Below are 6000 nucleotides of genomic sequence, written 5' to 3' on the forward strand. Positions count from 1 at the left end.
GTAAGAAGGCACAGGATACTTCTGTATATTATTTACTGTGACCAAGTATACTTAGGGAGCTGGAGAGGTAGCTTAGCGGGTGAGAGTGCTTGTTCTGCAAATCAGAGGACCGGACTTTGAAATGGGAAAGGCTGGGGGTTGTAGACATGGGAATCCTGAGAACTTGCTGGCCAGCCAGCTAACCAATGTGGTGGGCTTCTGGTTTAGTGACAGGCTCAGTCTCAAGAGAAGAATGCAAAGAGGGACAAAAGAAAACATCCTGTGCTGGCTTCCAGAGAAGCATGCAGAGGGGCATGCACCATGCAAAACACACACACACACACACACACACACACACATTATCCTTTAATAGCATCTTGTGATGCAATCACAACATTACAACAACCATTATCAGCTATTATGTTTTATCACCTAGCATACAAAATGAGGGTGGAGGTGGGAGTGGGGGAGGGCATCAATCCACAGCACTAAAAAAAAAAAAAGAAAAGAAAAGAAAAGAAAGCTAGAAGCCCTATAAAACCAAGCAGTCCCATCCCATCCCTCTCCGACCCCCAGTGGCTGATGATGCTTCTGGCACTCCAGCTCGGCCTCCTGTACTGACATTTTGTAAACAAGATTTTTGAGTCACATTGTCTTAGCTGTGGCTACTTTTCCTTAGCCCAGTGTTTCAAGGTTCTATTGTTTTAAGGTTCGGACACGTATCAGTGTTCCAGTCCTTTCTACTGCTGAGTAATATTCCATGCCTGCACACAGCACATCTGGCTCACCCACTTCATCCACTGATGGACAAGCTAGGCTGTTTCCACATCTGCTGTCTTGTTCAGTTCCTACTTCCGATCCTTTTAGGTATGGGCATAAAAGTGGAATACTGGATCACAAGGAACTTGGATCTGTGTTTATCTTTCCAAGAAACTTCCATATTGTTTCCCCAAACACCATCTTCCCTTCCCCACAACCCCAGGGTTCCACTTTCTCTAAGTCCTTAACAACAGGTGCTATCTCCCAACCCCTTGTATCAATGCCATTCTAGTGCAGTAAGAGGTGGGTCTTAGCTTGTATCTTTCAGTGACTAATGACACTGTCCATGTGCTTCTATTTGCAGGTTATCTGCCCTTCTATTGCAAAGTTCTAGCTCCTAACTCTTTAACAGGAAACAATTCAAACATCTACTGAGAGATGAGCAAACCAACCACAGTACTGCCAACCCAAAAAGCGCCCTTCAACCTTAAAGAGCTCCGCGCACTGACACCCAAGAATCACATAAGCCTCCAGAGCCCCCAGTGCAGAGGCAAAGCACAGACACACAACGGAGATCCACAGAGCAGCACATCCTTCATCTTTTGCTTTCTAAAGGTTTAGTTTCCATCAATTACAGTCCAAAAATACTGAATAGAAAAATTCCAGAAATAAATAATTCATAAGGTTTAAATTACACACAATTCCACCCCACCGGCGCTGTCTGCCTTCCTTTTCTCCAGAGTATCCACACAGTGTGTCCTACTTGCCTGCTGGTTACTAACAGTCATCAGTGCCCAGATCAACTAAAAATGACCCCAAACACCACAGTAATGAGGTTTGGCAACACAAAGGGGCCAAAGAAACACAGAAGATGTTTCCACACCACGAGTTACACTACAAGTTTGCACACATGCTCACACTTCCACTAACACACACACAGACACACAATTCACAGTCTTCCACTTTTACCCTGTCCATCTGATATCTTCACACAACCATCACAGATTTGCACGCTGACTCCGTTACTCACACACATTGGCACATACATGCAGACAGTCACCCCTGTGCCCACATTCCCACTAACTTCAACGTACTGCTTACTCTTAGTGCTGTGTCTCCTAGTTGAAGGTAGTGCCTGACCCTGGTCCATGAGATGCCCCCCTACCACCATTACATACTCAACCTCTGGGGGGCATCCTCGAAGACACAACGGTGCAGTCTGTATACGTAGGAGACCACTTCCATGCATAAGTGCCCACTTGTGTAAACAGGATGACTCAATGCACTGCACAGAAGGTTGGAAGTTTCAAATAAACCCTTACGCAGCTGCTTCATGTAAGCAATCCACTTGGCCCTCAACTATTAACTTTTAATTATGGAGTACTTTCAATGGTACACAACAGAAGCCAGAAAAAGAGTAATGAGCTCAGGGACGCTCACCCAGACCCCTCCCTGATCCAACAACACAGATCCCAAGCATCCTTGAGCATCCTGTGCACCCGTGGTAACAACAACCACACGGTGGTCATTAAAAATAGTCCCTCGTACCATACGATTGTTCATGTAGCAAATGTCTGTCTCACGGCCTAGCTCTGTCAGGGACTCCTGTTAGAGGCTTCAGAGGAGGCTTCAGGATGCCTGCAATCTCCAAGTGCCTCCTAGAAGCCATTCAGAGAAAATACTCAACCCGGGTTCTCACGGGCAGTGTGTGAGAGTTTAAACCAAATTACAAGTCCCCTGCAAGAAATAAAGAAAGTGGGGCTGCTGTCCAGGCCTGGGTCAGTAGCAACAGATGTGCCATGGTGTGGCATCCCAGGTGAGCACAAAAGGGACTCAGGAAAGAGCACAGCTGGAAAGCAAGGTTCCAAGAGCAAAACAACCACACCTGGCTCTTCCCCCAAATCCGCTTCCTTGGTATCTGTTCTGGGGAAGGCCCAGCAGCTCACCCCTAGACAGACAAGGGTAACTCATATCTCCTAACAAATTGCCACTTCTTTCTATGTTTCTTCCGGTCACCCCTTGACAGACCAGGTTAACCTGTACCTCCTACGAGATTGCCACCCCTTTCTGCATGTCCTCCAGACAAGAGAATTGCACCGTGGTCCAGCAAACCTCTCCCCGACACATGCATAAGACCTTGCCTGACCAGCCTAGCTCTGGGCCACACCCCGAGTCACCCAGGGACAGCCATGTCTTCAACTGAGATTGCAGAGATGGGCTGCTCATACTGCAGCTGCCAAGAGTGGGATGGCTCTTAGCCAAGAGAACCAAAAGGACCCTCCCTCTCAGCCTGGGTAAATCCCATGGGTACCTCTCAGCAGTACCTCTTACCATCTAGTGGGCCTTCTGAGACCATCACCATTGGAGAGATGTAAACTGGGTAGTGGTGGCCCATACCTGTAATCCCAGCACTCAGGAGGCTGATACAGGAGGTCAGAGAGCAACCTGGGCCCCATCTGAAGTAGGGAGAGAGGGAGGAAGAGAGGAAGAAAGGGAGGGGATCTGCCCCCTGCTGGCTACTTCTAGCAGCAGGGTTTTTTTTCCCCAAAGACCACCTTGGCATGACCACCAAGCTCATGCTACGGCTCCCTGGGTGCCTAGGGAACAGAGAGCCTGAGGGAGATCTTTTCCAAACTCGAGGGAACAGTTTGCTTTAAACAACAACAATGAGGAAATTCCAAATCCTCTTCTGGTATAGTGAAGATGTTCTGAAGGGCTCAAACCCAGGATCCCTGACTCTAAGCTCACCCTAAACATAATCGAATCAAAGGAAACTGTCCCCCTCCTCAGCCTTCCAAGCCCTCCCAGGGCAGGCTCCCTTTAGAAGCGCACCTCAAATGGCTAAAGAAAACCATTGATCTTTGAGATGCATTATTGATCATGCTGTCCATTAGCACACATTCCCATAGCCCTGGCCCACCGCACACCATGCCTGGGGTGGGAGAGGCCTCCTTGGACACTGTCCATAAAAGACAACCTAGAGGAGCAACTGTCCACAAGTGGATGATGTCACCAGACACACTGCCCTGGCCCCAGAACCCCTGGATCCCTGAGGCAGCATGGTCCACACCAGGCACCTCATCCCTCAGTCCAGGGCAGGCAATCACCTGCCAAGACTCCAACCTCTGGGGAGGAGTCTCTGTAAGGCACACAATGACAGCCAGAAGTCATTGGAGTCTATAGACAGAGGGACTTTCAGCTCCATTTCAGAAGACAGACTTAAACAAGCCCATCACAGGAAGGCAGCCTCTGACTCTTGCCCTGGCTCCAGGTCACACATCCATCGTGCAAGAATGGCAATGCCACAACTGGTACAGGCAACATGTGTCTGTTTCTTTGGTTTACTTGCTGTGTGGACCAGCCAGACCTAACTGAGTCTTACGGTCAGGACAGACAAGATTTGCCCACACCAACATCCCCGCTCACTATTCTATCCATTCCACTTCTCAGCAGATGATCGCTCTGACGTGATGCACACAGACAGCAACGGTCAAAATGACAATCAGGCCATTATAGTCGCTACCGGGATCTACCCCCACCTCTGCCCAAGGCTGCCTGCTTCTGGGACACTGTAAACATTCCCAAATAACCCTGCCTGCCTGGGCAGACAAGAGACAAGTCAGACGCCAGGGGCACATATGAAGTGACAGACCGCTGGTGTCATTTCACCCTCCTGGGAAGGAAACTTCCGTTTGGTAGCTCCTGGTAGACCCACAGCGGGGTCAGATGGCTGGCTACAGGCCCCGAGTCCAGTGAGAGGTTGGGCCACCCACGGGCCTGGGCTGTGCTCCACACAGTGAGGGTTTTCAAAACAAAAGCAGGACAAGTTCATGTGGCAAATGACCCAGTATGTAGGGGCAGGCCTTCACCACATGCTTCATTGAAAGCCAAGACTCCATATTCACCCACAGAGAGACTAAACCGAATACATATAGAGGGCAGCTACGTGCTCAGCGCTGTTTTATTTTTTTGGCTGATTTTTTTCCCCAAGCCATAACTGGCTGAGCCCCAACAGAACCAGTCCCTTGCAAATCATCGGGCGCCAGCAACAGGTGCAGCTCGAGCTAAAGCTGGTGGTGGTTCCGGGCGGTTCTAGAATAACGCAGCCCGAATCTTCCAGGAAGCCACCGCCTTGCAGTGCCCACTGCCCGGCGGTGGCAACCTCACCGCGGCCGCCCCTCGAGCCGCACCTGTCTGAGTGCACCGCGCCACATCCGGTGCACCCGAGCCAAGGCCTGGGAGACCGAAATAGAAGCTGGTTAGGCCGGGGCTGGGAGCCCGGCTACGGGCACCGGGCCTGACCTGGGAGGCACCGCTCAAGGAGTCAGCACCCGGGGGTCCCAGCGTGCAGGGCCTGGCTGGTCAAGTCGCATCCGCTGCCCGCCCCGTGTCCCTGCTCCAGCCACCTGCCTGCCAGGGCCTGGCGGGAGCTAGGGAAGGGACGCCGGAGAGGGATCCGGGCTGGGGTGCAACTGCAGAGAGGGTCCGGGAAACGCGGTGGAAATGTAGAGGGGGCTGAGGAATCCGGATGGGACTCAGAGGGGACCCAAAGGATCCTGATGCGAACGCAGAGGGAGTCCGGGGGCATCCAGGTGGGAATGCAGACTAGGTCCTAGCGGTGTGGGAGAATCTGAGGAAGAAGCTCGGAGAGGGATCCTGGGAGCCCCGAGGGGGTCGCAGGAGAGGCTCCAACAGGGTTCCTAGGTTTACCGCGGGGGCTCGCCGCGCTCCGCGCACCTGCCCAACCCCACGCGCGCTCCTCCCGCGCCGGCCCAGTCGCTTACCTGGAGCGCGCGTCCGACCCGCGGCGGCTCACGGCGGGGGCCGGCCAGGCCAGCTCCGCGCCAAGAATGGCGGCGGCGTTGGTGGCAGCGACGACAGAGGCGGACGGCGCCAGGAGCTTGAGCCGGGGAGGCCGGGAGACGCGCGGAGATGCTGCGGCGCGAGAGGGAGCGGAGGCCGGCGTGGGGAAGGAGGGCGCGGGGCGAGCGCGCAGGCCCCACCCCCTCTCCCTCCCTTCCCGCCTCCTCCCCTCCCCCTCCCGTCTCTTCCCTCCCTTCGCCCCTCCCCCTTCCTCCTCCTCCCTCCTCTCACCCCCAACCTCTCTCCCTTCTTCCTTGCCCTCCCGCGCCCCGCCCCTGTCTTCACCTTCCCCAGTCATTTTCTCCTGCTCCCCTCTTGTTTCCTTTCTCCCTCCCTTCCTTTCCTTCCCCATTTACCTTCCACCACCTCTTCCTCTTTCATCCAACTCCCTCGTCCTCT

General features: G+C 53.1%; 1 protein-coding gene across 4 annotated transcripts in view; it reads right to left on the bottom strand.

Annotated features, from left to right (window-relative positions):
- Positions 1-5739, bottom strand: part of Sema4d (semaphorin 4D) — a 109041-nt gene extending 103302 nt beyond the window's left edge. For all 4 annotated transcript variants that reach the window (XM_021180322.3, XM_085831080.1, XM_021180320.2 and 1 more), the window contains exon 1: positions 5523-5739. The gene's annotated coding sequence lies outside the window, so the exon portion shown is untranslated. The remainder of the gene's footprint in view (positions 1-5522) is intronic.
- Between the last annotated feature and the right edge of the window lie 261 nt (positions 5740-6000).

This window comes from Mus caroli, unplaced genomic scaffold (genome assembly GCF_978045245.1).
Source record: "Mus caroli unplaced genomic scaffold, Mus_caroli_1 scaffold_15, whole genome shotgun sequence".
NCBI classification, from domain to species: Eukaryota; Metazoa; Chordata; class Mammalia; order Rodentia; family Muridae; genus Mus; species Mus caroli.